The sequence below is a fragment of the Leuciscus leuciscus genome (genome assembly GCF_965113295.1).
Source record: "Leuciscus leuciscus genome assembly, chromosome: 18".
In the NCBI taxonomy this organism is placed as follows: Eukaryota; Metazoa; Chordata; class Actinopteri; order Cypriniformes; family Leuciscidae; genus Leuciscus; species Leuciscus leuciscus.
Genome location: NC_138742.1, coordinates 36,014,297 through 36,035,051, shown reverse-complemented (window position 1 = coordinate 36,035,051; position 20,755 = coordinate 36,014,297). Strand labels below are relative to the sequence as shown.

Sequence of the window (20,755 nt, the reverse complement as noted above, 5' to 3'; positions counted from 1 at the left end):
GTTTATTGTTCAAACACTTAAGAATCCTATGAATATATTATTACAATAAATTGAATTTACAGAAACTATCATTAATAAGTAAATCAATCAGTTTGTATTAAATAAATAAATCAGCACACAATCCATGTTTTTGTTGATTCATTGTTTAATTATCAACCTAAAATAAGTCATTAAAAACAGCATTAGCAAAATGTATTCAGGAACAGTGATTTACATTTAATATTTCAAACATGAAAATATTTCAATAAATAAAACTGCACAAACATTTTAATTAAAACTATCTTTTGCAAACTGTAGCCTATAACTTTGGCTAAAAAGTTGAAAAAGTATTTATTTATATACAATATACATGAATGTGCCAATCTTCACACCGCTCAAAACATTTAAACTCCCAACACCATCTGCAAATTTAACAAGAAAATAAAAAGACAACGTGTTACATGGACACACAATCCCATGCCAAAATTAAAGCCCTGTAATGGCATTAATATTCATCTGGAGCAAATGAAAAGAGTGAGGTGGGATTGTGTGTCACAAGCTGTAGGAGATATGAGAGCACGAGCGCTGCTGGTATCATGTATTTATTCAGATATTTCAGCATCAATGTGTATAGAAAAATTTATATATTTCAAAACACTACATTGCATTTATTTATATTGCACTATTTATTATTTCAGACTACAAATCAAAAAAGGAATGTTTTATATAGGGCCCACAGGATACCCATTAAGGATACCCATTAAGCCTCTCTCTCTGAAGTCAAATAAAAAACAGAGAAAATAATATTTAAGTCTAGTGAACTCTGACCTGCGAATTCGCTCTACCTTTTATGTATAAGTCTCACCTCCAATGAAGAATGTGAAAACCTTGTAACTGCTGTGTTGTTTATGAGAGAGAAAGAGGAAAAAAAGTTTGAAACTGCTATCAATTTTTTTTTTCCACTGTCACAGGTGCTCAGTTTTGCTATAATGAAACCCTCACAGAACATGGTAATAATCAGCCATCCATGCAAAAGCAAAGGTCGGTGTAGTTTACAGGAACATCTGTCCAGGCCAACGTCTGATGCCTTGATGCCTTCCGCTGGAACCTGAAATAAAAAAAATAGTACAGTTCAAAATCTATCATACATACATCTCATCTGGTATCACAAATTATCATTCCAGGTTCACTTTAAGATATGCTCAATATTAGGGCTGCACGATATTGAAAAATGTAGAGTTTATTTAGAGATATCAGCCGTATGGTTTAGTGCATGCGCGGCTCCAGGTTTGTATCTGGTAAATTACCCCACTAATAATGCCCAGAATGGTACCAAACTACTACAGTAGTACAAATAGGTTCTGTACTCATTAAACGAGGCATTGGAAAGTTTGTAAGTACATCAGGAGTTTATTTAAATAACACTTGCCTGACGGCGAATGCTACTGCTGATGTTGACGTCACTTTATGAGTACAGAACCTATTTGTACTACTCATTTTCCCTGACATAGAGCAGACCGGCACACAACAAAAACTGCTGTTCGGATGTTCCCTTTTCTGATATTTTAGCCTTCGTGACATTTTAATTAAAACAGAAGTAAGAATTTTAGTGTAATAAGCAAAAATTAACAGTAAACTCAGAGATCACCTACCGCTGCAGATGTGTACGGAAGTGAAAAGCGGAAATGCTTAGATCTCTTTCCGGTTCAACCGCTGGGCGCTCCGCATAACCCCTATTGGGGGGATTTTGTAGAGGAGTGAACCTGCATAGAAAATTACAATAGATAACAAGCATAGATAAATACAATAGAAGAAAAACACAGTTGAAATAAGCAGTGCATTATGTTTTTCAGTTAAATCTAACTTATCAGGTACAGAAATTGATTTATCAAAATGTAAAATAAGTCTTCAGTGTAAAAATAAAATAACTATAAAATTAATGTATCTTTGCTAAAGCTACAAGTCATTTTCTCTTTTGATGTTTGATCACCGTTGGTGACACAAACAGCTGCGGGTACGTTAGGCTGCTGTCCCTTTAAGACGAATGCGCAGAACTAATATAAATGACATGCATCCGTTTTCTTTCTGTTTAAAACACAAGACAAGAGGAAACTCGCCATTTTGACTTCATTTTGTGTGCACGTGTCTGTAAAAAAAAAGTGAAAGAGAACTGAATTTGGCTAAACTCACCTTCTTCATCTACTGACTGTGGATGGCATCAAGGTCTTGTCCTGAAGAATACAGGGCCAAACAATAGGGATTTTATCTCATCTGGTAACAAGAGCAAAGCCATAACTTTAAGAACTCTACTGATATATTTACCCCCTGATATTGCATTGGGGATATCAATTCAAACATTTTTAAAGACTAAGAGTATGAGCCACAGCTGCCCAAGATATCAAGGGGTTGCAAATTAGTCATGGCTATAAACCTGTATGCATGGCATCTACTTTGTATTTTTTATAAAGCAATGTTCTATGCATTTGTCCCTGTCAAATAAACATTAAATAAATAAATCTGTGAAAAATAACTGCCTAAAGTTGTCGACCCCCTGAACCGCATTTAAAAGTACAAAGAATTTCAGTATTGATCAATAAAAAAAATACATAAATACCTTTGAGTTGGACAGTATGGTGTCAGTCTCATTGGCCAACATAATTCAAAACAGACCTAAAGAAATAAAATAAAATATAGTAATCATCAGGATATCATGTTATCATAATAGTTAAATGAATTATTATAACTATGACCATTATAATATTGTATTAGTCGCCTATTATTTAGCTGATTATTTAGCTTACAGGCTTCTCAAGGACAATCTCACTGAAAAAACTTGGGGTTAATGATTTTAAAATGTGAGACTTATTTCAAAAGCATAAATCTTACAGACCCCAACCCTTTGAACAGCAGTGCACTGCATGTTTGAGGTGGTTTTGCTTACTAGTCATATGGTTCATAGAAATTTTCTTGGACAGGGAGTGCAGCAGGCCATCACAGCATGATGATCTAGGAACATAACATGCTGTTTGTCACAGAGCCAAAAATATTACATGTGATATGTTTATTACAAGGAACCAAGCTAGAACAGAGGTGAAATGCATAAAAGATAAATATATACAAATCTTAAGATTATTGTGAAATAAATGCATATGGAATTATCATCATGATTAATCAATAACTCACCCCTTGTTGTAGAGTTGTATTTTTTCTCTCGCTATTCTGAAATCACATTTTAGCAATATTGGTAAGTGACGACACTGATTAAGTTAACAATACAGTGCATTCTTTTAGGTTAGCCTAAATAAATTAGCTTACTTCCCATTGACAAATTACCAGCAAAACTATCAAAAACTGTTATCTACACTAAATATGTGTTTAAAAACCCAAACTTTCATAAATAAGACCTCAACTTAACGTAACTTAGGCCTAACGTTGTCTTTTGAAAACGGTTAGCTAGCGTAGATGCTAACGGACTTTTTCAAAGACATAAAACCATTTAAAAAAAAAAAATATTTAACAGAAGCGTGTCAATTACACGTAAGAAATGTGTCAGGGGCGTTTGTGTGTATTATTTGTGAGATTTTGTTGTCTAAACTTACCTGAAAGCAGTGAAACCAACAGCGAGAGACGGGAGTTTTGTTGTTTGTCAGTTGTCGATGACGTTTCCATCTGCTCTTGCGCAGCGCACGTGCTCCAGTGTTTGATCACGCGCATGCGCATTAAAACACTTCAAAGTCACGCAGCATTTAACATATAGAATTAAAATATATAACATAATTTAAAATATCATTAATAAAAAGTTATTGCGAATAGATCTGAACGTTGTTGGTTATCTTATAACCTTAGGGGACCGTACTGACGACGTTGTCAGTTGAATCTGCCTGTTAATAGTAAGTGATATTAAAATAATAACCTGCAGAGAATGTTCTCAGAACGTTCTCTTTAGGTTATAAAAATAAAACCTAAAACCTGCAAGGAAACGTTCTGGGAAGGTTCTCTTTAGGTTATAAAAATAAAACCTAAAAATAACATGCAGGGAACGTTCTGGGAAGGTTCTCTTTAGGTTATAAAAATTAAACCTAAAAATAACCTGCGGGGAACGTTCTGGGAAGGTTCTCTTTAGGTTATTAAATAACAACCTGCAGGGAACGTTCCCAAAACGTTCTCTTTAGGTTATAAATTTAGACCTAAAAATAACCTACAGGGAACGTTCTGGGAACGTTCCCTTAATGTTATAATCCATCACCAAGATGGCGCCGCGGATGGCTGCCTCGGTGTGGAGCTCTCCAGTTATTGTGTTGTTTTTGTTGGTTTGTTCTGCGTTTAGTCATTCTTTTCCTATCAGTTTCACCAAAGACGAACTACTGGACATTAGGAAACACACACCAGACAACTTTTTCACAGATTTTGATTACTCAGACGTTTTACTGGACATTCTCGTCGGAGGGGCAGCGGTGTTGTTCAAACGCGCGGTCAGACGCAAACGCGGGAAGCGCGCTGGCGCGCTGGTTAAACTCCGCGAGCGCGGCCTCCGCACTGCACTCCCTAGTATTCATCTTGCGAATCTCCGATCTCTTCCTAACAAAATGGACGAACTTCTTCTCCTCACCCGCACTAACAAGGATTTTTTAAACTCCGCTGCTCTGTGCTTCACTGAAACCTGGCTGAGTGAAGCCATACCGGACAACGCACTACATCTGCCGGGCTTTCAGCTGTTCCGAGCGGATCGCATCGCGGAACTAACGGGGAAAACGAGAGGTGGTGGATTGTGTTTCTACATTAACGAAAGTTGGTGTTCAGATGTAACAACACTGAAGAAGATGTGCTCTCCTAATTTAGAGGCACATTTCATAAACTGTAAACCTTTCTACTCGCCGCGGGAGTTTTCCTCATTCATTCTCGCGAATGTTTACATTCCTCCAGACGCGTGTGTGAGCGCGGCGATACAACAGCTGGCTGAACATATAGCTGAAATGGAACAAAGGTACCCAGACTCTCTTTTAATCATTCTTGGGGATTTTAACAAAGCAAATCTCTCCCGTGAACTGCCAAAATACAGACAGCATGTTACATGTCCTACCAGAGACAGTAATATATTGGACCACTGTTACTCCACGATAAAGAATGCGTATCACTCCGTCCCACGGGCAGCTTTGGGGCTCTCTGATCATTGTTTGGTTCATCTTATACCGACCTACAGGCAGAAACTGAAATCAGCTAAACCTGTAATAAGGACTGTAAAAAGATGGACCAACGAAGCAGAGCAGGATCTACAGGCCTGCTTCGATTGCACTGATTGGACTGTTTTTGAAGCTGCAGCCACCGATCTGGATGAGCTCACAGATACTGTAACATCATATATCAGTTTCTGTGAGGATACATGCATTCCTACCAGGACATTCTTATCATTCACTAATGATAAACCATGGTTTACTGGGAAACTCAAACAGCTTCGTCATGCCAAAGAGGATGCTTACAGAAGTGGGGATAAAATCTTGTATAACCAGGCCAGAAACAGACTGACAAAGGAGATCAGAGTTGCTAAAAGAAGCTACTCTGAAAAGCTGAAAACCCAGTTTTCAGCCAACGACCCGGCATCAGTCTGGAGAGGCCTGAGGAACATCACCAACTACAAATCACCATCCCCCCGATCTGTGGAGAATCAACAACTGGCTGACACTCTCAATGCATTCTATTGCAGGTTTGAGAAGCCCAGACTCACACCTCACACCCGCTCTGATGTGCACTTCACACATCCACCATCACCTCCTGCAACCCCTCTCCTCCCCCCTTCTGCCATCCAACCCGAGCTTAAGGTCTGTGTGGAGGACGTGAGCCGAGTCTTCAAAAAACAGAAGACTAGGAAAGCTTCAGGCCCAGACGGCATCTCATCTGCTTGTCTAAAAGCCTGCGCTGACCAACTGGCCCCAGTCTTCACGCAGATCTTCAACAGATCATTGGAGCAGTGTGAAGTTCCCTGCTGCTTCAAACGCTCCACTATCATTCCGGTTCCCAAAAAACCTAAAATCACTGGACTTAATGACTACAGACCTGTCGCTCTCACGTCTGTGGTCATGAAGTCGTTTGAAAGACTGGTGTTGGCCTATCTGAAGGACATCACTGGACCCCTTCTGGATCCCTTTCAGTTTGCTTACAGAGCAAACAGGTCTGTGGATGATGCAGTCAACATGGGACTGCACTATATCCTGCAACATCTTGACAGACCTGGGACTTATGCACGGATCTTATTTGTGGACTTCAGTTCGGCCTTCAATACCATCATCCCTGATCTTCTCACAGCCAAACTGACTCAGCTCTCCATGCCATCCTCAATCTGTCAGTGGATCTCCAGCTTCCTGACCGACCGGCAGCAGCGAGTGAGACTGGGGAAGCTCACATCCAGGACCCTCACCATCAGCACTGGCGCCCCCCAAGGGTGCGTTCTCTCCCCACTGCTCTTCTCCCTGTACACTAATGACTGCACTTCTAAAGACCCCTCTGTCAAGCTCCTGAAATTTGCAGACGACACCACCGTCATCGGTCTCATCCAAAATGGTGACGAGTCTGCTTACAGACTGGGGGTTGAACAGCTGGCTGTCTGGTGCAGCTATAACAACCTTGAGCTGAACACGCTCAAAACAGTGGAGATGATTGTGGATTTCAGGAGAAAATCCCCAGCACTCCCCCCTCTCACCATCATGAACAGCACTGTGGAAGCAGTGGAGTCATTCAGGTTCCTGGGCTCTACCATCTCTCAGGACCTGAAGTGGGCAAATCACATTGACTCCATTGTGAAAAAGGCCCAGCAGAGACTGTACTTCCTTCGCCAGCTGAAGAAGTTCAATCTGCCACAGGAGCTGCTGATCCAGTTCTACTCAGCCGTCATTGAGTCTGTTTTAAGTACTTCCATCACTGTCTGGTTTGGTTCAGCTACCAAATCGGACATCAGGAGACTACAACGGACAGTCCGGACTGCGGAGAGGATTATTGGTGCCCCCCTGCCAACCCTCCAGGACCTGTACTCTTCCAGAGTGAGGAAGAGAGCAGGTAAAATCATCACAGACTCCACTCACCCTGGACACCCCCTGTTTGAACTGTTACCGTCAGGACGGCGACACAGATCACTGGCCACAAGAACATCCAGGCACAGGAACAGTTTCTTTCCACAGGCCATTTCCCTTCTGAACACTTAACATGCCCCCCAAGGCATATGCCTGTAAGTGCAATACTCCCACTGTCTAGTGCAATATTCTCTTAACTCAGGTGATATTTATATTATATTATTCATACTACTCAAAATACTGTAAATATGTTCATAATCTGTAACATGCACTAGACTCCCACTGTCTAGTGTAATATTCTCTAACTCAGGTGATATTTATATTTATATTATTCATACTTCTCAAAATACTGTAAATATGTTCATAATCTGTAAATGTTTATTCAGACTAAACCCAACTGTGACCCCTTTTTTTAAACTTTTTATACTATTTTTATTTAATTTTTTTTTAAATATATTTTATTCTTAGAATTTGTATTATTACTATGTTTCTTGTTGTATTTGTATTTGTATATGTGCACTGGAAGCTTCAGTACCAAGAAAAATTCCTTGTGGGTGCAAGCACACTTGGCAATAAAGCTCTTTCTGATTCTGATTCTGATTCTGATAAACATAGATCCTAAAAATAACCTACAGGGAACGTTCCCAGAGCGTTCTTGTTTCGTTCCCAAAAAAATAACCAAATGGGAACCAAACGGGAACGTTAGGGGAACGTTCTGTGTTTTACTGTTCAGATTCCATCGGTTTCCTGTTTCGGATATATATATCCGAAACAGGAAAACGATGGAATCTGAACAGTGATCCCAGCACATTCTTGTGGTGACAACCTGGGAATTTACAAGTTCGCACCATTGTTAATTTTCAACTTTTTAGGTCGGTGTCATTCAATTGTGTAAACACTATGGAACAGCTGATCGGAATGTGCGCACTGTTGACATTGACAGCAGCGCGGATTGATAGAAATGGAAAGAAAATAGTGCCGATTAAAAACTGAGGTATGAATTTTGTCTGGCGTGTTTTTTGTGATGTAAATTAATCAAGCTTTGAAACGCATATAATTTTTTCACATAAAAACGCACAGTTTTGAGGCCCCGGAAACTAACCGGGAATACTTTCTTGAAAAACTTCCAGCGGCCAGAACTCTGACCAGGGAGGTGACCACAGAGTGGGTCAGTGTGTATGCACTATAGTGCTGGTAAGGATTGCATACAACTTCATGTCTTAAATGGGCGAACTAACCCTTTAAATTAAAAAACAACAAACCAATACATACGATTCATTTCAAAAGAAAATCACAATTAACGATTTTATCACAGTTCTTTTTTGCATGTTGGTTTTACCGTTTTGAGAGTGACTGAGCATTACAGCCAAACTAATATCCCTATTTTAAAAACTAAACATTACAAGGTAACAAAATATAACAGAAAAAATAATTACAGACATTTAGGCCAAACTGGCAAATATAAAAAAATCTTTGTCATTATTTTCTTTGTTATTAAAAATTAAGAACAAAGATGCACATTACATATACACAAAAAATATACAAATAAGCAATGCTTTACATATAATTATTATTCAGCTACAGTGTATATTTAACAGTACCATTAAAAAAATAAATATAAAAATAAAACACTAAATAGACTTTACTCTATATATTATATAGATTAATTCGTATTAAAGCTACTATTTAAGTTCACAGTCAAGAGCAGAGAGTTATTTTCTCCTAGTCCCCATTGACTTTATTACAATATTTTCCCTATTATGCAAGTCAATGGAGATCAGCAACCTTTTGGATAGAAACATTATTCAAAATATCTTATTTTGTGTTAGGCACAAGAAACAAATTAATACAGGTTTGGAACAACTTTAGAGTGAGTAAAAAATGACAGAATTATCATTTTTGGGTGAACTATTCCTTTAAAGCTACACTGTGTAATTTTTTTAGTTGATTCTTAGCAAAAAACACTTAGTTCTTTCAAAAATATATGTGCTCATTAATGTATACTTCTTTCAAGTAATAAAGTATTCTCGTAAGTTTATAATCTGCCATTGAAAGTACATACGGGTGAGGGGTTCGAATGCTGGTCGCCATGTTGCCCCTCCATCTTGAAACTACATTAGCCAAAGAGGGACATACCTGTAAATTCAAGCTTTGCCTTTCGCGCTTTACACTCAGTGACACAGAGACGAATGCGAGGAGGAGATTACTCGCGACTGCCAGCAGATTTGAAAGATTTCTGATGGAGGATCACACCTATTTTCAAGGACATGTACAGTAGCAGAGTCGCCAAGGAAGCGAAAGAGAGAATTAAAACTTCAACACGACAGGCAAATCAGCAAGACCAAAGTCAATATTGGAGTAACTTTTCCCAGATGGAAAAAGCTCATGAGGAGCAAACATTTTAAAACGGACGCCGAGGTTTCCTGCTTTCTTCTCGACAGGTAATTCAGCCTATTTGTGTAAATTCAAAGTTTTATAGTTGCTTGTCTAACCATAGCATGGTTGTGCATAACGCCAGAACGACCTCTAGTATAACTTGCGTTACTTTTCCTCATGTCAATGGTGAAAAAGTATTGTTTACCTTGTAACATAAATCTGTGCTACGACGGATTACAGGTGATGAATAGTTTTGAAAGGAACAGAAACTAATATTCACTGGGTAGTCATATACAATTTCACCGCTAGATGGGGGAAATTATCACACAGTGTAGCTTTAAGGATAAGCCGAAACATGTTTACTATAAGGCTGCTCTGTAACTTTAAGACCTGCACGCGACGCGAAATACGCATGACTCGCACCCAATTTTCTCTCAAATGTTTGCTTGCTTTCACTTTAGTCATAACCCAACTGTGTTTACGTAAATCTTTTAATGACAAGTATTGGCTTAATAAGACACAAAACTAACTTAGTCCATTAACCAAGGCGCTGTTTAACAGGCTTTTAATGCCATGCTACGCGTCGGATTTAATGCGCTCAGAAACACGCATATTAGAACAGCGCATCAGCACGCGAATGAAATATTTAACTGTGCAAATTCAAATAGTTAACTTTAATGAATTGCTCCGATTGATGATATTTACATGAAAGCTAAAGGTCATCGAAGAGCATTCGCAGGACAACCGGAATATTATTTACCTCACAGAAGAATATGCAGTTTAGTTTGTCCCATTTCGTGTTGTTTTTATGAATCATGATAATTGTACAAATACGCACAGGATTCGAGAATAACATATTTTCGATAAATAATAGATTCACACCAAACCGTATCATATAGCCTACCTTAAAAACACCTAATCTATACAGCACAGCTGTATACAGCATATAGGATTATTTTAGAATACTTTTGCATGCTATTTTATTAAGGTTAGCTTTACAACGACACAGTGATCAGGCCTCATTAAATTAATATACCACCTAACGCTTATTTGTCAAAAATAAACATATACACATGTCAATTAATATACAAATACTTCAAATTATATTAAATATATTAAGAATGAGCAGTAATAAAATACAGATTAATAAGATTATATAGACGGAACAAGAATCACATTCTTACCATTAGAGAGAGATGGGAACAAAATGGCTTCCCACCAACCGGAAATGTGCTTTCTGACAGTCGCAGCATGGTCGCAGCTCCCCCAGTGGTTGGAAATAAATAAATAAATACCTCCTTATAAATACCATAACACAAACACAACTTTTATTTTATTAGATAACATAACTCACAATTTATTCACCAGGACACTATTATTGCAACAGTAAATCAATGTTTATTGTGTATTTTACTGCTATAAATTTACATGCAAAAACCAAAACTGAACTTGTCCTTTTTGAGTGAAAATAAGTTAATTCCCACGTAACACACACACACACACACACACACACACACACACACACACACACACACACACACACACACACACACACTGTTAAAAAATATTTATCCAACCCCATTAAAAAACAGTCTGTCTACAGTTTCCCAGCTTCCACCTGAAAGTGAACTTTGGATGGTTTCCTTCTGTCCATCGAGGCAGGTCATGCGGTAGTGTTACATGACACTGCTTCGATGCGTGTATTAGACACAATAGGCTTGTTCGACTTCATGCAGCTCTGCGCAATCCGATCGGTGGCTGACTTGAAGCAGTGCATGCCGGTTAGAAATTGTGTCCGACTTGATCCACCGCCGACGCCACATGACTGTGACGTATGCCATCAAAGTACCGCGAGAGTGATTCGAGAGTAGCCAGAGAACTCTTCTTCTTCTTCTTTAGGGTTTATCGGCAGCTTGCATCCATTAATGTTGCACTACCGAAATCTTCCGGATTTATTTTCTTTCATGTCCATTTACATCATATTCTTCTCATCAGACCTGTTCTTGATAAAAAAAAGAAAATATTTCCTCTGCTTTGTTCATTCTCCCCACTTTGCAGTATTTCCCTCACTCCTGTCCCTATTATTCCAACTTTTCCTAACTCTTCTATCATACTTTTCCTCTGTTCTTCATATTGTCTACAACTCAACAACACATGCTCTATAGTTTCTGCAACCTGACAACAACCACAAAAACCAGTTGGATGCTTCCTTATAATGTGTAGTGTGCTATTCAAATTACTATGACCAACTTACATCAGCGTGATAAAAATGACAGCAAATGAAATAAACCACCTTTGGAAAAAAGATATTTGAAGTGTAATTTAATTGTTTAGTTGGTCTCACGTCCCGTTGAATAACACGGGGAGGCGGGACTTATAACCTATACTAGGACCAGTCACCGGGGGGCGATCGAGACGTTTTGGCTTCACTTTTGAGGGCTTGTGCGGCACGCTTGTAAAGTATGCAAACACCACGTGAGCGGTCACTACGGGAACCAGAAACGTCTCCGTTTGCAGCTCCTCCCCGCCTGCACGCGGCTACTCTCGCCGATCGGTTACATCAGAGAATGTCTAATATGGCGAGAAGTTTCACTCTCACTACACTTCCGGCTTTTGAACTGGTTGCAGTTCCACTCTGATTCCATATGAGGGCGCTCACAGGACGAGTGCAGAATGAATGGAGGTCAATGGCGGTATACCCCTCAAAATCCACTTTTCTCAGGATATAATTTTTTGTCTAGTAATTTGAATGTTGTATTCGAAAGGAGATGCAAAGAAATTACACATTGCTGGGTGTTAGATTTTTTAGAGTCACTTATTTGCTTTAAAAAAGTCTTTCAAAATGTCAGTGACGTCAGAATGCTGACGTCATTAGCAGAATGCTAGCGTGTTATGGGCAACAACAACTCAACCTGTAAGAAATCAAAACGACATAAGTACTCGTTCATTCAACTTTCGACCTAAAACCCATGTTGAACTTGCAAAATCTACAATCACATCTGAGATTTCTCAACGGCAATCGGGTGAAAGAGACAAATTTAGCCGTCTAGCCCCATTGACTCCCATTCATTTTGCACTCATGGCAAGCGCCCCCAGTGGAACTCTGGTGGTACTACAACCAAAATTCGGTACAATAGGGCTTAATAGGGAGTGGACAGGCTCTCCGTAGACGGGCTCTGGTTACATCCAGCCGCAGCCGATGTCGAACACACCTAATTTGTAGTGAAGCCCCGTATCGAGGCGTGTATTGGTTTACTAGAGTCACGTGATCGATGACAAACGAAGCCTCACATTAGGCTTGTTTGAGATGAGCAAAATCTGCGCAGAATCGATCACCGGTGATCAGCGCGAGATGCATGCCGGTTAGAAATGTGTCCGAGTACGGTCCGCCTTGCTCTGATGTCATGCTGACGTATGTCAAAAATCTCTCGCGATCGCAAGGCGCACCTGTCGGATTCTGCAGTCGAGCGCACTTGCTCTCCACTGACTGCGCTGATCAAAAGCACGATGGGAAACGACTTGCTGACGACACAGCTTAATGCTCATTGGTTTAAACAACCGTGATGTATTGTTCTCTTTTAAAATGTTTGATTTTAAAACTCTAATATCAGGTTTTATGTGTATATGTTGTTTATGTGTGAATATTCCCAAACTATCTGACAGTGCGATCTCTTTGGGTTATGCAATTTAATTTTTATAAAAATAATTAAAAAATAAAAACACATATACTGTATTAAAGAAAAAATTATTGATAAACATGTATTTGGAATGGAATTAAATAACAAGTACTTTGGGTGTCTTGTTCATTTTATTTATTTTCATATCAGAACTTGAATTACATCCAGTTTATTAGTAACAATGTGCACGAGCGTGAATCCCGCGATATCCATCTTTGATCTCGCAGGTGTCAGATCCACTACGAGAAGAGAGATCTGTCCGGCTTGCCTGCGCTTTTTTCACTCCTCCTCTCACTGCAGCGCCTACTCTCGACTACATTTCAGGCGAGGCAAGGCGCATCTCAAACAAGCCTTTTCTGTCCAGTCACGTGCGCGTTTCGCTTTGGGTGTCAGAAGGCTCGACCTTCAGTCATTGTTGCCTCAGTTTGGTTGATATTTACAATTATTGATATTTAATAGCAAATGATCCTTTCAGACAATGTCCTTATTCATTGTGTGTGTGTGTGTGTGTGTGTGTGTGTGTGTGTGTGTGTGTGTGTGTGTGTGTGTGTGTGTGTGTGTGTGTGAGAGAGAGAGAGAGATAGGCCTACATTAAATCTTATTGAATCATATAAGCATAAGCTATTATATTTTATTGTCACACTTTAATGGGAAAATTAATTTATTTAATGAATAAATCAAACACAAACATGTAAGGCTTTTATTTGTAGGCTACACATACCATTGAAACTATGGAGTGTGTTGTGGTTCCTTCATCTGCCAGAGCTTCTAACACAGGCTTCTGGCTGCTTTATTTTAAATAAGCACCAGATGTCGCTGTTCTCGGCGCTGTTCTCGACACTCTCGAAGCTTTGAATCTTTTCCCGGAACAGTCAGGGGAAACCCTCAGTGATTCATGAGGCTTCACTTCCCCATAGTCACAGATCCACACCTCCCAGTAAGGCTCCCAGTCCGAGCCGTGGACAGTCACCAATCACAGATCCGTGAAATTTAACCGGTCCGCGAACCTCTCCCACCTAAACACACCACAAAAAACAACATTAGTTTTCTATCCATTGCAGCCACAAACCGAAGCAGTCAGAAAAGCTCAGTTCTGCGAATCATACCTTCTGCTTCGGACCGAGCGCTTCCACCTCCACTCATGGTTCTGCATTCAGGAGCAAGAGCATGTATTGTATTAATAAACTGAATGTGATTCATATTTGTCTGTCATATGTAAATGAAACAGGTAAGATCTATGTAATAGCACACAGAAAAACACCCATGTTAAATTAACACTGCTCAGTGTTGATATGTGTGCACACTACAGAGTTAAAGTAGCCTACCATTGAAGCAGTGTTGAAGTTAATGAGATAATGAAGTGGTGATTGAACATTAATTATGAATACCTGCTGTTAACAAGCAGAATCACTGAAAGAGAAACACAAGATCTATAACTGACTTCAGACACAGCCTTAGATGAAATCAACTGAAGAGAAAAGAAGACATTCAATCTGTGAAGATCTCAGCAGAGGAGGATTAAACAACTCGAACAGCATTACCAGCTTCACTTATTATTGCTTATTATATGCTGTAAATTAAATGGCTTCTATTATGAATAAAACAATATTAAAACCACAAATCCTAAATAAGCAAAGTATAGACACTGAATAAGATCAGGGACTCAGGCAATTACATGATGATGACATCGTCATCATCAATAAACAGCCAACATCACCTGATCTCATTTTCTCTTTGCTTTTTTGCTACAAAAACAAATGTGCTTTATAAACACACAATTATTGCAGCCAGAAAACATTTAATATTAAAGAGTCAAGGGTCAACAACTAAAGCAAACGCTAACCACCATCATAGTGACTTTAAAATACAACTATTGATTTCATTAAAATGGAAATTAAATAAAGTCAGTCTGGTTAGTAATAAGTGAAGCTGGTAATGCTGTTCAAGTTGTTTAATCCTCCTCTGCTGAGATCTTCACAGATTGAATGTCTTCTTTTCTCTTCAGTTGATTTCATCTAAGGCTGTGTCTGAAGTCAGTTATAGATCTTGTGTTTCTCTTTCCTTCAGTGATTCTGCTTGTTAACAGCAGGTATTCATAATTAATGCTGAATCACCACTTCATTATCTCATTAACTTCAACACTGCTTCAATGGTACTTTAACTCTTTAGTGTGCACACATATCAACACTGATATGTACTAACTAGCACTATGAGCACTATTCTCTCTAGAACATTGGATGTTGTTGCACCTATTAGATTAAAAAAGGTCAGAGAGAAAATTAAAGCACCGTGGTACAACAATACTACACATGTTCTAAAGAGAGAAACCCGTATTTTAGAGCGTAAATGGAAACAAACTAATTTAGAGGTCTTTAGAATCGCGTGGAAAGACAGTATGTCACGTTATAAAAAGGCCCTAAAAGCAGCCAGGGCTGAGCACCTCCGCAAACTAATAGAAAATAACCAAAATAATCCAAGGTTTTTATTTAACACCGTGGCTAGACTAACAAATAAACAGACATCACCCGAACAAAATATCCCGTTACAGTTTAGTAGTAATGATTTTATGAAGTTCTTCACTGAGAAAATAGAAAGCATCAGAACCACAATTGTAAACGTTCAATCTTCAGTTGCGCCTTATAATTCAGCCTTAATTATCACCCCGCAAGAACAATTACAGTGCTTTACAACTATAGAACAAATAGAGTTAAATAAACTTATCACTTCCTCTAAAACAACAACATGTTTATTAGATCCGATACCAACTAAACTACTGAAAGAAGTGTTACCTGTAGTGGAAGAGCCTCTCCTTAATATTATTAACTCGTCTTTATCTTTAGGTCATGTTCCAAGAACATTTAAACTGGCAGTTATAAAACCTCTCATTAAGAAACCACAATTAGATCATAATAACCTAGCAAATTATAGACCCATTTCAAATCTTCCATTTATGTCTAAAATATTAGAAAAAGTGGTGTCCGCTCAATTGTGTTCTTTCTTGCAAGAAAATGATATCTATGAGAAGTTTCAGTCTGGTTTCAGGCCGCACCATAGCACTGAAACTGCGCTCGTTAAAATCACAAATGATTTACTTTTAGCTTCTGACCAAGGCTGTATCTCAATACTAGTTTTACTTGATCTTAGTGCTGCGTTCGATACTATAGATCACACAATACTCTTAGATCGACTACAAAATTATACTGGTGTTCAAGGACAAGCATTAAGCTGGTTTAGATCATACTTATCTGACCGCTACCATTTTGTCTATTTAAATGGAGAAAAATCGATCATAACTCCAGTAAACTATGGAGTGCCGCAGGGATCTGTGTTAGGCCCTCTATTATTCTCAGTATATATGATGCCACTTGGAAATATTATAAGGAAACATGGAATTAGTTTCCATTGTTATGCTGATGACACTCAAATATATATTTCATCACGGCCAGATGAAAACGCTAAATTATCCAAATTGACAGAGTGTGTTAAAGATATAAAAGATTGGATGACGCGTAATTTTCTTTTATTAAATCCAGACAAGACAGAGGTACTACTTATCGGTTCAAAAAACCGCCCACAAAACCTCTCGCAATACAACTTTAATATAGTAGGATGTCCTGTTACTTTATCCTCTACAGTAAAAGACCTGGGTGTTATACTCGATTGCAACCTGTCTTTCAAAAATCATATTTCATATGTTACAAAAACCACCTTTTTCCACCTTAGAAACATTGCTAAGCTACGTAATATGCTATCAGTTTCTGATGCAGAAAAGTTAGTTCATGCATTCATGACCTCGAGACTAGATTACTGTAATGCTTTATTAGCCAGTTGTCCTGCATCCTCAATTAACAAGCTACAGTTAGTCCAAAATGCCGCCGCTAGAGTTCTTACTAGATCAAGAAAATATGATCATATAACACCGATTTTATCATCACTGCATTGGTTACCTATAAAGTTCCGTATTAATTACAAGGTATTGCTACTGACTTATAAAGCCCTAAACGGCTTAGCTCCAGTCTATTTAACGGATCTTCTATCGCCCTATAATCCATCGCGCTCTTTAAGATCACTAAATTCAAGGCTTTTGGTCATACCTAGGATATCCAGAACCACCAAAGGAGGGAGAGCATTTTCACATTTAGCTCCAAAACTCTGGAATAGCCTTCCTGATACTGTTCGTTGCTCAGACTCGCTCTCCCAGTTTAAAACTAGATTAAAGTCGCATCTCTTCAGCCAGGCATTCATATAATATTTTTAATCTTACAGTTCAAATTACAATCCGGCCTCTAGTTAATAAACGCCAGAGGAGAACTGGCCCCCGACTGAGCCTGGGTTCTCCCAAGGTTTTTTTTTCTCCATTGGGTCACCTGATGGAGTTTTAGGACACTATTAGGTCACTTGATGGAGTTTTTCGGTTCCTTGCCACTGTTGCCTTTGGCTTGCTCAGTTGGGGATATTCTGGGGATATCTAATTTGATTTTATCAATAAATTCCACTAGAAACAAACCTTGTTGTATTATTTTAATTTAATACTGTGAAGCTGCTTTGATACAATCTGTATTGTGAAAAGCGCTATACAAATATACTTGACTTGACTTGACTTGACACTGAGCAGTGTTAATTTAACATGGGTGTTTTTCTGTGTGCTATTACATAAATCTTGCCCGTTTCATTTACATATGACAGACAAATATGAATTACATTCAGCTTATTAATACAATTACATAAATCTTACCTGTTTCATATACAGTTTATTAATACAAGTTTATTAATGTTTCATTCAGTTTATTAATACAATTACATAATCTTAGAGATGCAGCCTAGTCTTAATCTTAGCCTAGTGCTTTAAGGAAAAAAAGGTGAAGTCTAAAGGTATTGAATTATTGGAATGATTGTACACTCAAAAAGCTTTTTATGTCTAAACATAAGATTTATGTATTTGAATTGCATATAGAATTTCCATCCATTTGGATTACATAGATTTAACATAAATCAATTAATAATCTGAATGTGATTCATATTTTTAAGTCATGTAAATTAAACGGGCAAGATTTATGTAATAGCACACAGAAAAAACACCCATGTTAAATTAACACTGCTCAGTGTTGATATGTGTGCACACTACAGAGATAAAGTACCATTGAAGCAGTGTTGAAGTTAATGAGATAATGAAGTGGTGATTGAGCATTAATTATGAACACCTGCTGTTAACAAGCAGAATCACTGAAGGAAAGAGAAACACAAGATCTATAACTGACTTCAGACACAGCCTTAGATGAAATCAACTGAAGAGAAAAGAAGACATTCAATCTGTGAAGATCTCAGCAGAGGAGGATTAAACAACTCGAAAAGCATATGCACACATATCAACACTGAGCAGTGTTAATTTAACATGGGTGTTTTTCTGTGTGCTATTACATAAAATCTTGCCCGTTTAATTTACATGACTTAAAAATATGAATCACATTCAGATTATTAATTGATTTATGTTAAATCTATGTAATCCAAATGGATGGAAATTCTATATGCAATTCAAATAAATATTATGTTTAGACATAAAAAGCTTTTTGAGTGTACAATCATTCCGATAATTCGATACCTTTAGACTTCAACTTTTTTTTTCCTTAAAGCACTAGGCTTACTCTAATATAATTCAGAAATAAAAATACAAACAAACGACTAGACTTTCAATAGGCTATAACTCATCCAATGTAAAACAACTCAGTTAAAGCAAGCCGCAAAACCTAATGCTCTGGCGCAGTTAGGCCAAATATCCAAATAATTAAATCTATCCAAAAAAATTAACGTCCTACATTTCCATCTTATTTTACACACACACACAAAAAAAAACTCCCAAAAGAAAAATACAGTTTAAGCCCACCTTTTTTCAAGCTTAAATTAATAACTTAAATTCTACTGTTACCTTACCTCATACACAACATAGATACACAACTACTGCCAGAAAGGACTGTAACACATCGTCACGTGAACGACTTTTGGTAGGCTACCGGTTTTGACATTCTCAATAAATGATTGTGATTATACTTGTCTGTTTTTTCTTTATAAATGTAACCTACATAGTTTAAAGAAATAGTTATGGTTAGGTTTAGGAGTACGATTAGCTCAAACGCAAACGAAAATGGACCAACGTGACTTCACGTGTTGTGATACTGGATTGACGCAGTAGCCTATAGCCTACTCTACAAACTTTAATCCAGTTCTCTGGTCTTTTGTAAATTTAACTGGATTAGAAACTTTTAAATCAACCTCAATCTTATATAACTTGTATACAAAGATTCGCCTACTTTGATAAATTAATATAAAATACTTCTTCCCATGGCTTATTAGTGATCTTTTATTTTTTTAACAGTCCACCCATTTACCATATTTAAGAATACATTAATAAATGTTATCCTATATATGGAGTTCAAATTGTCCCAGTCAAATAAGCAGACAATACAAATAGGATCAAATGAAAAATTAAACATTTATTAAACATTTGGTCAACTCAAAACACTTGTACTCAAAAAATTTAAAAAATAATAATAGGCTATATATATCTAACGGTAACGAAACTGAAATCGACAGCTGTACGTTAAACTTCCAAACCACCAGACACCGAGTTGCCTTCCTCCATTAGCGGTGCCCCGCCTTCTGAATCACTTCTCCTCCGCGCTAAGAGCAGGAGCCGCTGCCTCTGAGGAGCCAACTTCACAAGCTGCTACGATGGACACCAAACCACCAGACACCGCGTTGCCTTCCTCCGCGACTGCGTTGCCTTCCTCCGCGACTGCGTTGCCTTCCTCCGCGACTGCGTTGCCTTCCTCCGCGACTGCGTTGCCTTCCTCCGCGCCTTCTGCATCACTGTCCCACCTCTCTTCCGCGGTGAGAGCAGGAGCCGCTGCCTCTGACGAGGAGGCTTCACGGGGACGAGCTGCCTCGATGGATACAAGAAAACCGTCCACGTTGATTTTCAGGTCAAAGGCGGGGGACTGGAGAAAGTGGTCCTCGATCGCCTCCGAGTCGTTTGACAAATTGGTAAGGCCGGCGCCGCGCAGATAAGTTGAAAGTGCCGAGCTGGTCAGTAACACACTCTTCATCTCCTCCGCTGTCAGTGGACACGCAAGCTTTACCTCCAAAAGAGGGGGAGAAACGGAGGGACGCCTGTTTCATCTTGCAGCCCTCGCACCGATGCATTGTAGACTTCTCTACAAACTCCCTCTGTTTGAACTGGCAGCTAGAGCATTTTCTTTGAATAACCACCTCGATTCCTTTTATTGTGGCACTGAAAAGTGCCGTTAATTGCTCTTGCTCAGCACCTTCTCCCTCCTCCACCTGCAGATCAGTGATCTGGTCTATGGTGCTGGATGGACCAGTGCAGAGACAGATACACCCGTCTCTGTCTCGCGTGGACAGGTTTCTGAAGCTGTAAGACTCTCCGCCCTCTGTCGAGTGGACGAACCTGTCCCACAGCGTCACTTTAATCTCTCCCGTCCCGTCGCAGATCCACACCTCCTTGAGCTCGCAGTCCATGCCATTAACGCTCACTACTCGGTTCACAGAACCGTGCAACTTCACTTTTCCGCGAAGCTCTCCCACCTAAACACACCACAAACACAACATTACTTTTCTGTCCATTGCGGCCACAAACAAAATAAGTCT

At 38.7% G+C, this 20,755-nt stretch overlaps 1 long non-coding RNA gene across 2 annotated transcripts; it reads right to left on the bottom strand.

Moving 5' to 3' along the window:
- Positions 1–942: 942 nt before the first annotated feature.
- LOC309480317 lies at positions 943–4,210 on the bottom strand. 2 transcript variants are annotated; one of them, XR_014199582.1, is made up of 6 exons: positions 3,163–4,210; positions 2,921–2,985; positions 2,594–2,649; positions 2,170–2,250; positions 1,632–1,742; positions 943–1,087 (listed from the first exon to the last, which is right to left on the bottom strand). It is a non-coding gene; the product is annotated as an uncharacterized lncRNA (long non-coding RNA). The 2 variants fall into 2 exon arrangements; XR_014199583.1 differs by having other exon boundaries at positions 2,170–2,210.
- Positions 4,211–20,755: the final 16,545 nt, after the last annotated feature.